The following is a 13,837-nucleotide window of genomic DNA, read 5'->3' as shown; positions in this document are numbered from 1 at the left end:
TAGAAATAAGTTATTTGTGATGGGAATTAAGGGAATTTTGAGGTGCACCCTACAAGTTGGAAACTGTTGGTCTAGGATGACTTTATGGCATAAATTTTGGGATTGATGGTCATAGAAATAATAGCTTAATCTGATAAACAATTGCTTAATCTTGAAGAATTAATTATAACAAGCTTCATAGTTTTATCCTATACCAGAATGTGGCTATTTTTCTGTTCACTTCTCAATGTGTAACACCCCATTGCAAAATGCAACTATTGCAGAATTACATAACGTGCAAATAGGTACTATTTTGAATCTCTCAGGTATGGAGTGTTCAGAATTTGAAAGTGAGTAGTTATTAGTAGTTATTATTTTGAGGAACACACATATTCTGTCCTCTTACACAACTTATTTACTTTTAAAAGTTATGGGTTTCTATAGAATTAATCAGTTTTCAGTTTTAGTATGAGAAAGTACAAATTTATTATTTTATGAAAATATTGGCAATTATATTGTAAAAAAATTGTCAAGTTATATAACATTCAAGTTGATGGTCCTCTGATAAAGAAGGGGTAATTAATTCAAATTAGATGCCAAATAGTACGGATTTTTTAAAATGTTACTACATGAAGAATAATATTTACTATACCAAATACAGTGAAATTTTATTTCATGCAGCTTATTTTTAAAATTTAATTTTAATGTGAAAGTGATATGCAGTGGGTTAGCAATTATAAGGCAGTGAATACATAACTGTTCAAACTTGTTATCCCCTCTCTCATTTTTCTCACAGTTTTCCTTCAGCCCCAAACCCCTCACAAGTTGTAATGTACATTTCCAACATAATGTCTTATGAGTATTGCTATTGCATTGGTTTGTCTTTGTCCTTTGTCTCGCCAATTTGTTGTTCCTCTTCCCTTTACTAATTACGGTAAATGTATAAACAAGACACAGGGTACCAAAATCAAACACAATAGGAGATAACTCATAGGGGAAAAACCCAAGGAAAATAGAAATCACATAGTACATTAAAAACAACAACTGCAGAGAGTTCCGGGAAGATGGCGGAGGAGAAGCTGGAATCTGAACAAGCTCTCGCATAGAAAGGAGTTTTAGAGTTCCAGTGAACAGTCCTAAGCCAGAGAATCACACCAAGTGAGTCATCACAGTACAGAGAGTTAGACAAGAGAGGGGAAGCCAAGGAAACGCAGCAGCTGCCGCTCCGGCGGCGGGGCCGCGGCGGCGGCGACCACCGCCGTGGAGACATACCTGAGACACAGAGAGTCGGGGACGAAGGAGCCAGACGCAGTGGACGAGCGGATTCTACTCAACACCAACAAGAACCGACAAGGAGCGAACATCTTCATCCTGCTGTTTGCAGACCAGAGACGACCCAGGATCCAAGACTCGGCGTGAGTACAAGCCCAACATCCTCACTCCTCAGGGAGCAGAGGAGGGAAGGCCACCCCTCCCCCCCCAGCACCGGTGATCTCCATCTTGGATACCGACAAAGTTCGGAGGAGCTGCTAGCTCCAGCTCAGGCCTTGGAATAAAATGAGTCATTTAGCAGGTCACAAGAACTTAATGGCGAAGTGACCTGCCAGACTCAGCTCCATCCAGGGAAAAGTCACCCAGCTCAGGCGCCAGCCACCGGAGTGCCTTGCTTCACTGGGTAACCAGAACCAGAGGCTGCCCCTCCCTCTAGCAGCCTCGACAATCAATTGAAAAACAGAAACCCTGAGAATGGCTCCAGGCTGGGCGCTGTGAGCTTTATCACAAAATAGCCCCAGGGAAAAGCTACTGTTTATTGAAAGGTCTCAACTCTACCCAGAACCTAGCCTCATCACCACATCCCCCTCTTTTGTGACTCTCAAAGCAGACCAACCTCCCAGAAAACTAACCTGGGAGGGGGATCTCAAAATCTTGGGTAAAGCAGAGCATTTTTCTACCTCTTCCAACCAACCGACTTAAGAAACCAATCAAGCCACAGGACCTCAAGCTGACCAGAGACTCCAACAAGAGACTGGTTGCAGACAAAAGGGAGATACAGGATTCTTCCCACTCCTCCCCCCCCAAAAAAAAAAATCAAAAGACTTTTTTTCTTTTTTTTTCTTTTTTTCTTTTTCTTTTTTTTTCTTTTTTTCTTCTTCTTCTTCTTTTTTTTTTTTTTGCTTGTTTTTTGTTTTTTGTTACCTTATATATAAATATGTATATATAAATTTTTTTCCCTTCTAAAACTTTTATTAATCTTTAATTTTTGCCTCTTCTGAAAAAATAATTGTTTTCCAGTAACCTTTTTTTTTTCTCATCTTATAATTTTTATTTTAGGAATACGTAAATAAGAGTTTTCCTTTCTTTTCTTGTCTTCTTTCTCTTTTTCTTTCTTTCTTAATTATCTTTTTGTTTTTTATCTAGCTCTACTGAACTTCTGATCTTTTCTTCTCCCGTTCCCATCCTTAAAGCTTTTCACATCTCCTCTATGTCCCTCCCCTTCTCTGAACATATTCACATTCCTCTCTAAATAGACGGTCTTTTAACCTCTATAATAACATTAATTTTTACGTTTCTATTCTTTTTCTGGTCTCTATTTATTCCCCTTTCCGTCTCTTCTTTTTCTCTCTCTCTCTACTTGCATCCTACCCAACTCATTTCCTGCACTGTGATTAGGACATAGTTAACTCTCCCTGTGCCTCCCCACACCAATCTATTCCTATTTTTTACCCACATCTCTCCCTAATCCTAATAATTTCTGGTTTTCCAAATTCTTTTCTGCGGTTCGAAATCCTTTAACATATAGTCGTTTGATGTTGAATAGATGTATCTGTTGAACTAGATTGTATCTGTAGACTATTGACTGTACAAATGCAAACTTTGGTTGATGATTGCCTTAAGATAGTGTTCTAGCACAAAACTGGTGCAATCTTTATCTCAAATGGGCCGAGTAAGCCGGAAAAACACCAGAAAAATGGCAAATTCGGGTATCTCAATTCCCAACCTTGATAATCAGGGATTAGAACAGATAAAGAATAATCCAGAGGAGAGTTCCCAAATAGCTCTACAAACACTAATAGCAAACATGATGAATGAGAAGTTTGACAATGTACAAAGGACTCTGTATGAGCGTGATAGGGAGAGAGAGGAGGCATCCCAGAAGTTTATACAGGAATATCATAAGCGTGAGGAAGCTTCTCAAAAACTGATACAGGATTTGCGTGAACAACTTGAGAATACTCAAAGAGAAAGGGAGGAATGGCGTGAGCAGGCAGAGAACACTCAAAGAGAACTGCAGGAATCCCACAGAAGGGAGGAAACTAATCAAAGAGTAATTCACGAATTAAGAGACCAGGTAGAGAATACACAAAGATCACTAAAGACATTCATGGAATCCATTAACAAAGAGCTGAAGGAAGTCAGGGAGACCACAAAGGGAATGCTGAATGGAACCCAACAGAAGGAATGGGAGTCCAAAGAAACCATAACCAATCAACTAAGTGATTTGAGAACAAACACTGAACACCAAATTAAGGAAGTAAAGAAAATCATACAAGACCTAAAACAGAGCTTCAACAAAGAACTTGAAGCCATCAAAGCTGACCAATTAGAAGGAAAAGAGATAAAAAACAAAGTAGAGAGTCTTGACAAAAGGTTAGACCATGCAGAAGATCGAATCTCAGGGATTGAAGACAGCCTAGATATTATAGAGAAAGAACATACAACCATCCAAGACAAGTCCAAGAAATATGATAGGTCTATCCAACACCTGGAAGACACCATCAGAAGGCCCAATCTAAGGATAATGGGTGTAGAGGAGCACCTAGAAACAGAAGTTAATGGTCTAGGAAATTTGTTTAACAGGATCCTAGCAGAGAACTTCCCAAACATACAAAAAGATAGGCCTATTCAGATACAACAAGCTTTTAGAACCCCAAATAGACCAGACCAGAATAGGACATCCCACCGTCACATTATAATCCACCCAGGATCAACCCAGACCAAGGAAAAGATCCTTAAAGCTGTCAAGGAGAAAAGGTTAATCACCTATAAAGGGAAACCAATTAGAATTACCTCAGATTTCTCAGCAGAGACAATCAAAGCAAGAAGAGCCTGGAATGACGTATGCCATGCCCTAAAAACAAACAACTATCAACCAAGAATACTGTACCCAGCTAAACTCTCCTTCATAACTGAAGGCCAAATAAAAACCTTCCATAGCAAAGAAAAATTGAAACAATACATCTCCACCAAACCAGCCCTGCAAAAGATTCTTAAAGATGTCCTACACATAGAAAACCAACAAGAACGCAACAAAGGCCAAGAAACTGCACCCAAACTGAGAATCCAAGAACCTTAGGAAGAACCCAGTTTTCACAGCCCCCAAGAAGGTGGATAACATGGCAGGAACCCCCAAATACCTCTCAGTCTTATCTCTTAACGTTAACGGACTGAACTCTCCAATTAAGCGACATAGACTGTCTAGTTGGATTAAAAAACAAGACCCCTCTATCTGCTGCCTGCAGGAGTCACATCTTGCCCGTAAAAACAAACATATTTTCAAAGTTAAAGGCTGGAACAAAATCTACCAAGCAAACGGCCCTCATAAACAGGCGGGAGTTGCAATTCTAATATCAGATAAAATAGACTTCATACTAAAATTCGTGAGAAGAGATAAAGAAGGTCGCTACATACTAATTAAAGGATCTCTCCTTCAGGAGGATATTACAATTCTAAATATCTATTCGCCAAACAATGGAGCACCCAAATTTATCAAAGAAACACTACTTTCCCTCAAATCCCATATAGATCCAAAGACATTAATTGTTGGGGATTTTAACACACCACTCTCCCCACTAGATAGATCAACTCGGCAAAAAATCAACAGAGAAACCGCAGATCTAAACAGCTGCATAGATCAACTAGACTTAACAGACATTTACCGAACATTTCACCCAGCAGCAACAGAATACACGTTCTTCTCAGCAGCACATGGAACGTTTTCTAAAATAGACCACATTTTAGGCCACAAAGCAAACTTGTCTAAATTCAGAAACATTGAAGTTATACCTTGCATTCTCTCTGACCACAAGGGAATAAAATTAGATCTCAACACCAAAAGCCACCAAAGAAAGTCCGGTATCACATGGAGGATGAACAACACACTGCTGAATCATGAGTGGGTCATGGAAGAGATTAGAAAGGAAATTCAAGTGTTCATGCTATTCAACAAAAATGAACACACAAATTACCAGCTCCTCTGGGACACAGCAAAGGCAGTACTCAGAGGCAAGTTTATAGCTCTGAGCTCCTACATCAACAAATTGGAGAGATCGGAAACTAACAATTTAATGACACATCTAAACCTCCTTGAAAAAGAGCAGCAAGATAAACCCCAATCCAGTAGATGGAAAGAAATAATCAAAATTAAATCAGAATTAAATGAATTAGAATCCAAAAAAACTATAGAAAGAATCAACAAAACAAAGAGTTGGTTCTTCGAAAAACTTAACAAAATTGACAGACCCTTAGCAAACCTTATCAGAAAAAGGAGAGAACACACCCAAATTAATAAACTCAGAGATGAGAATGGAAACATCACCACGGAAACAACCAAGATTCAGAACATTATTAGGGGATACTTGTCAAAACTTTATGCTAATAAGTTTGAGAACTTGACAGAAATGGACCTTTTCCTAGCAAATATTGACATGCCAAAACTAAACCAAGATGAGTTAAACCAGCTTAACAGGCCCATATCAAGCATTGAAATAGAAACAGCAATAAGAGAACTCCCAGCTAAGAAAAGTCCAGGACCAGATGGTTTTAAAGCAGAATTTTACAAGGCCTTCAAAGCAGAGCTCACCACAATACTCCTCCAACTCTTCAATGAAATTGAAAGAGAAAGCTCACTACCAAACACATTCTATGAATCCATCATAACCCTCATCCCAAAACCAGGCAGGGACTCATCAAAGAAAGAGAACTATAGACCCATTTCTTTGATGAACATTGATGCAAAACTTCTCAACAAAATTTTGGCCAATCGACTTCAACAATTCATCCAAAAAATCATACACCATGATCAAACAGGATTCATTTCAGGGATGCAAAGCTGGTTCAATATACGCAAATCAATTAATATTATTCATCACATCAACAGGAGCAAGAATAAGAACCACATGGTTATCTCAATAGATGCAGAAAAAGCATTTGACAAGATCCAACACCCCTTTATGATGAAGGTTCTGGAAAAATTAGGAATCCATGGAACATTCCTCAATACAATAAAGGCTGTATATGACAAACCTACAGCCAGCATTATACTCAATGGTGAAAAACTAAAGCCATTTCCTCTTAACTCAAGAACAAGACAAGGATGCCCACTCTCTCCACTTCTCTTCAATCTAGTATTAGAATGCCTAGCTACAGCAATAAGACAAGATGCAGACATAAAGGGGATCCAAATAGGGAAAGAAGAAATAAAACTCTCCCTCTTTGCAGATGACATGATCTTGTATTTAAAGAATCCCATAGACTCCACTCCCAAATTACTCAAGCTGATTCAAAACTTTGGCAAAGTAGCAGGTTATAAAACTAACCCCCCAAAATCAATGGCTTTTCTATATGCCAACAATGAGAAAAGTGTGGCTGAAATTAGGAAAGCAACTCCATTTGTAATAGCCCCACAAAAAATAAAATACCTAGGAATTAACTTAACCAACGACGTGAAGGACCTCTATGATGAAAACTTTAAAATCTTGAAAAAGGAAATCAACACCCAACTTAAAAAATGGCAAAACCTCCCATGCTCCTGGATTGGCAAGATTAACATCGTGAAAATGGCAATACTTCCCAAGGCTATCTACAAATTCAACGCGATATCTATCAAAATTCCACCCTCATTCTTCAAGGAAATAGAGGAGGCAATCCAAAAATTCATATGGAACAATAAAAGACCCCGAATAGCAAAAACGCTCCTCAATGGAAAGAACACTGCTGGAGGAATATCAATACCAAATTTCAAACTCTACTATAAAGCCATAGTAATCAAAACAGCTTGGTATTGGCATAAGAACAGACCTCAGGACCAATGGAATAGAATTGAAAACCCAGAAATGAACCTACAGACCTATAGCCATCTAATCTTCGATAAGGAAGCTAAAACAATAGAATGGAAGAAAGACAGCCTCTTCAGTAAATGGTGCTGGCAAAATTGGTTAACTACATGTAGAAAACTAAAGCTAGATCCTTATATATCACCCTGTACCACAATCAACTCCAAATGGATCAAAGACCTTGAACTCAAAGCAGACACTCTGAAAACATTACAGGATGGAATAGGAGAAACCCTAGGTCTCCTTGGCTCAGGTCGAAATTTTCTGAATAAAGACCAGGAAGCACAACAAATCAAAGAAAGTTTGGACAAATGGGATTGCATAAGATTGCAGAGCTTCTGCAGGGCAAATGACATAGCTGGCAAGATCAATAGAAAGCCCACCGATTGGGAGAAGATCTTTACTAGCCATACAACGGACAAGGGTCTCATATCTAAAATATACTTGGAACTCAAAAAATTAAACTACCCAACAACAAATCCTCAAAGAATCAACTGCTCAATAAATAAGTGGGCGAAAGACTTAAAGAGAAGCTTCTCTGAAGAAGAAACAAGGATGACCAATAGACACATGAAGAAATGTTCAACATCCCTAGCCATAAAAGAAATGTAAATCAAAACAACATTGAGATATCACCTCACTCCAGTTAGAACAGCAAAAATCAAGAACTCTAACAACAACAGATGCTGGAGGGGATGTGGACAGAAAGGAACCTTACTTCATTGTTGGTGGGAATGTAAACTTGTTCAACCACTTTGGAAAGCATTCCAAAGTGGTTGAACAAGTTTACATTCCCACCAACAAGTATGGAGGTTCCTCAGAAGACTTCACATAGATCTCCCCTATGATCCAGCAATCCCACTTTTGGGCATTTACCCAAATGTTTACAAACAAGACCCCACTAAAGCTACCAGCACAACTATGTTTATTGCAGCATTATTTACCATAGCTAAGATATGGAACCAACCCAGATGCCCCTCAGTAGATGAATGGATCAAGAAAATGTGGTATATATACACAATGGAATTCTATGCCTCCATCAGAAAGAATGACATTTCCCCATTTGTTAGGAAATGGAAAGGTTTGGAAAAAATTATATTAAGTGAAGTAAGCCAGGCCCAAAGAAGCATAGGTCCCATGGTTTCCCTTATTTGCAATATCTAGTATAGGTATGAGTCAAGCGGAAAAGGTCAGATAATGTGATGCTAGGAAAATGAACCCTTAAATATGTATTTTAATGTTTTCGTTTCTTTCATGCATGTATTTCTAATGCATTTATAAGATTATTTCTTTGTTGCTTTGTATGTCCCTCCCCCACAGTGTAACCCCCGTTTTCACTATATTTGATGTCAGTATAACATGTGGAGTAGATGGGGACAAACAAGTCGTTTAAGGATTCAGGTGGACCTGTTGCAACAATGAGAAGTACAAAATGTCATGTCAAAACCAGCTTTACAATGCCGGTGTGGGGGGAGGAGGGGGGTATAATTGGGTGGGGGGAGGGGGGTAAAATTGGGTGGGGGGAGGGGGGAGGCGGGGAAGGGAAGTGAAGGGTAAACAAAGGAGGAGGCTGCAATGCTTGGTAAGAAATGTATCCATTATCCTGCCCATGTAATTGTAGCCCCTTTGTACAGTATGTTCTCAAATAAAATAAAATACAATTAAAAAAAAAAAAAAAAAAAAAAAAAGATTATTTCTTTGTTGCTTTGTATGTCCCTCCCCCACAGTGTAACCCCCGCTTTCACTATATTTGATGTCAGTATAACATGTGGAGGAGATGGGGACAAACAAGTCGTTTAAGGATTCAGGTGGACCTGTTGCAACAATGAGAAGTACAAAATGTCATGTCAAAACCAGCTTTACAATGTCGGTGTGTGTGTGGGGGGTTAATTGGGTGGGGGGAGGGGAGTAAAATTGGGTGGGGGGAGGGGGGAGGCGGGGAAGGGAAGTGAAGGGTAAACAAAGGAGGAGGCTGCAATGCTTGGTAAGAAATGTATGCATTATCCTGCCCATGTAATTGTAGCCCCCCTGTACAGTATGTTCTCAAATAAAATAAAATACAATTAAAAAAAAAAAAGAAAAGAAATGCAAATCAAAAAAAAAAAAAAAACCTTCAAAACAACAACTGCAAATAAATATCTCTGTCCATATCTTGGAGTTTATTTTGCTCAGCATCAGTTTATATGCTCATATATATGCATAATAAAGAAACTGGAAAATAATAGTTTCATGGATAATATATCATGAAAATAACATGTTAACTGTTTTTGATGGTAAAGGTGGAATTAGGATTGGTAAATTCGCGATTCTGATAAAGGAATTTCAAAAGAGTTTTAAAATTATGACAGGTAAATTTTAATTGTTCAAACTTTTTAACTTAGCCTATTAAAATTTAAAATTGCCTGGGAAAATAGTCTTTCATGCAAAAAAATCCATGGAGACTTAGCTGAGAGGGAGCAATGTGGGTAAGATGACTCATTTTTACACTAAACAAACAAGCCTCACAAACTGTGCTGTAAATCCTGTAGGTTAACATGCGAATTGTCCTTACCCAGGAAATACAGTCTTACTGTGAGAAACAAGGTTGTTGTGTAATTTAAACTAAACAGTAATTTTCTTAAAAAGATAATTTTGGTCAAAATATTTACGGAGAAAGTGCCCTTCAAAATGAAAGAACGTATTGAGTTTACACAGTGTCTTTGCACTTGAAGCACTGAAACACAGAACAAAAATCTGATTGGATACTTCACATTTCTAAGTAGCTCAAAAATATAATATCCTCATTAACATGAGATAGTGAAGACATCTCTTATTACATAAGCCAAAAAGTTTCGGGATCAGAAAAGAATTGAGCAAATTGCAAAGGTAAGAAAATGCGTTCTTAGAAGCCCTAGCTAAGGGTCCTGGCTTCAGCCGTGGAGGGGGCCAAAACTTTTTGATATAGATTGTCTTAATGTTTTTGCTACCTAAAGTGATTTTACAGAGCCTATTTGGCTCAGTATAATGCAGAAAAAAATGAATGAAGACATGAAAATAAATTCCACCTCCAAATAAAAGAGTTTTAAAAGAGAAACCTGAAGATGTAGCAGTGGCAGATGCAGTATAGTCCTTCACCTTCACTAGACTTGAAGCCAAGAAACTGATTAATTGGAAATCAGGCAAGAGCTAAGAAGGGACATATAAGTAGGACATAGAAGTATTGTCCTTTGTAACAGACAATGTAATCCAAGGAATGGGTGATTTAACTCTATTCTTCTCCATACATCTTGTTGAGCAAAAGCAAGACCAAGAGAAAAATAATCTATTGAAATGATTTTGCAAAGAATTATTTCACTGTTCATAATATGGTATCTAAGGAAAGTCTTAAGAGAGAAGATAAAAGTTGTAAGAGAGAAGATAAAAATGGATTATTCTTCAGTTTCCTCTAAGCATTTTGTTAGCAAAATATATCTTTGAGGTTAAAAGTGACTGAACCAAAAAGGGGTGGAGTACTTATTTTTGTGGGCACATTAGACACAAGAAGATTTCAAGGTAAAAGAAAAAAGAAAAAAAATATAGCTAAATATTTGTGATTACAGGTTCTTGGACTGGTTTTTTGGAGACAAAGATTTGCATTAGTGTTGGTCTTCATAAACATAGTTGTGACAACAAAGAAGGAAAGAAAAAATTCCAAATCTCTTGACTTTATTAAAAGTATGAAAATAGAGTAGTGAAGAGATTGAGAGAAAACAAAGAGAACTGCTTTCTCTCCAGTGGAGTAATAGGTTCTTGTTCTTGTTTCTTCCATTCTGTCTTCACAAGCTATCAAATGTGCCTCAGGACTGGAGTATCCAGTTCAGACAAAGAACATTCACAGAAGAAAATATTTGCAGTAGATATAGGTGATTTATAACCTCAGACAATCTATTTAAATCTGTTTAAAATTCTCCCCACACCCCAAACTGCCCTCTTTGCACAGCTTTGTTTGCTTTTCCAAAGACTGACCTTCATTAACTATTTAAAATTTTGAGAGGTCATATTCATACTGTCTAGAGATTGCTGTTTGGTTGTAATTTTTGTATGTTTTTGTTTGTTGTTGTGTGTTTTAACTGAATTTCAAAAGGTTGTGCAAGTGTGTTACAATTAAATATGTCCATCTAATTGTCTAATGCTCCTGGATCAGAGTCACTCCTTCTATCAATCTGAACCAACCCTTTCTCCAAGATTTATTTCAGATTTACCACTTCCTTTATTACATGTGTACATTGAGTATTCTAGCTGTACTTGTCCCTTGTTGTATTTTTCATTCATTCTATTTCTTTACTATTGTTCCTCTCTGTTCTCAATTTCCTGATAGTCATTCTGTTAAACTGCCTGTTAATACTTTGAAAGGTTTATATACATTCCATGGAGTTTCAATCCCACATATACATGAACTGATGTCAGTTTATATTTCCATAATTCATTCATCTGCAATAACAATTTGCAAGACTGAAGATGTGAATCACTTAGACATGATTTTATTCTCATTCATTTGGAAGATTAATCTTTAGGCAGCAAGAAAGTTTAAAAATTACTTAGAATGTATTCCTAACTACCAGTTTTTATAAATGGCTTTGTACAATGGTGTGTGATTATTTAATTTTACCTAGGATAATATTTTCTACTACCTATAAGTTTTGGAAAAAGAAGAAAACTAAAATTTACGAGTGTAGAGGAATATGATAGAAATAGAAGACATATTTTATATTTGTCACATCTCTGATCAGTACCCAAATGCAAGACTTAAAGTCATATTTCTTACTATATTAGACAGATAGGGAAAACATAAAACAACACTTGATAAAGCAACTATTAGTGACTTTTTAAAATGTACGTTCTTATGTGATGAAATTTACTTTATTAGCTAATACTTGGGTTTGGAATATGGGAGGCTGATCTATTTAACACATTTATGGAAGGCACCTACTAAACAACACAAATGGTGGGGGTACTATTTCTACACTTTAATGAATGAATTTGGTTGATATTAATGTTGAGTAAGTAAATCAACTCTATTTTAACTTGCTCCCTACACTTGAAAGCCTTTTAATGTCACTATCATCTACTTGTCAAGTGTTATTTTGGCAAATGTGATTTTAAATAGTTTATTTGAAAATGAATATACTTTCAGGAGATTAAGGGTAGGTTATCATTAGTTTGAGAATAACAACATTTTTATACTATACAACCTAGTTTTCTGAAGTACCGGTGTTTTGAAGCACTAAGGATCTTCTTAGTTAATGTTTTTCTAAATTATATTTGACCTCTAAATCAAGTATTCCTTGCCTTGGTAGACCAATTATGGATCTATCGTTCCAGAAACTATTTTTGGCCAACTTATGCTGCACTGAAATCTTTCATTAATCATTATGAGAGGGGTATTAAAAATAATCTTGTTCATTTGTGATTTTGTTCACTCATATGGGCTGGTCATTTGTAAATTGAAAATTTGAACTACAGTACTTTCTCTCATATTTTGTGATCTCATCTTTCATTTCATGTTGCCTTGCATTTCACAGTTGATTACTGCTAATTCCTGTAAGGAATTGGGGACCTGAAATATTATAGGACATGAGAAATTGAGATTAGTCTTCAATTACTTTCTGTTGGCATGTTGCATGAGCCTAAGTGAGAAGTCTTGCCCTTGTTATCTGATGTTGCAGATAACTTGAACCTGGTATCCTAGGGCCCGTGGGTCCTGCAGAAGAATAATAGCTTTTAGACATCATATCAGCAAAATTTGGGTATAATCAGTAAGAATGCTTCAGAAATATGGAGAAAAACACTTTGGGACCAGCAAGTTAAAACAATAAACAGAGTATCAGAGTAAAATCCCTTATACATTAGTGGAAAACAATACTGTTATTTTACCATATGAATTCAGAAGACCAAGAACACATGGAAGGTATCACAAGTTTATACCGAAGACATTGAATTGATACTTTTTATATTCTAATATATATTCTAAACCTAATTATTTATATTCCAATCTATTTATGAGTATAAATGTCAATATATTTGTCAAACTATCAATTCTAGTAAGATTCACTGTGTGAAATTTAAAATCAGCACATATAAATATAAAATATATAAGTATATATAATATAAAAAAGGCAACTCTGTTTTAAAGTATTATTCCATTATCTCTACCTCAGTTTTTGGTAGAGTTAGATTTAAAGCTTTACCATTTGTTGATTTACAGCCTAGAGGCAAGAGGAAACACTGTGATTAAAACATTACCAATTTAAGGCCTAATATCGAGGAGAAACTTATGGACTTCTCCAGGAGCTATAGAAATATTTGGTGATAGAAAGTCAGTAGTGTAAGTTCCTGCCTGGTTGGATGATAGACAGGCAAGGACAGTAAGTAATCATGCATATGAACAATTTTTTCACCTTCTTGGCTTTAGCTACTTTTGAAATGATAAGTATAATAAACAATTATATTTTGATAAAATGCCTTCCATTCTAAACAATTCTGTCTGAACTGTTCATCTCTCTATGATCTCTTGTAACTAAGGTTAGTTTTGTTCCAGTGGACAATCTTTGCTGTCACGGTAAGATATTCTGATTGGTCTGTTCCTACATGGAAGAAAGGTAAAGGGTCAGCTAGACATTTGTCCCAGCAAGACCTCATTTTGGAAATTTTAATTTGCACAAGTTAAGAAGTAGCTCTTAAGCAAGGCTTTCTTTGAATCCATTAGCTCCACAAAGCTAACTCAGTTG

The sequence above is a fragment of the Dipodomys merriami genome, unplaced genomic scaffold, assembly GCF_024711535.1.
Source record: "Dipodomys merriami isolate MVZ:Mamm:240054 unplaced genomic scaffold, mDipMer1.0.p SCAF_494, whole genome shotgun sequence".
Classification (NCBI taxonomy): Eukaryota; Metazoa; Chordata; class Mammalia; order Rodentia; family Heteromyidae; genus Dipodomys; species Dipodomys merriami.
This window is presented reverse-complemented; position numbering follows the sequence as displayed.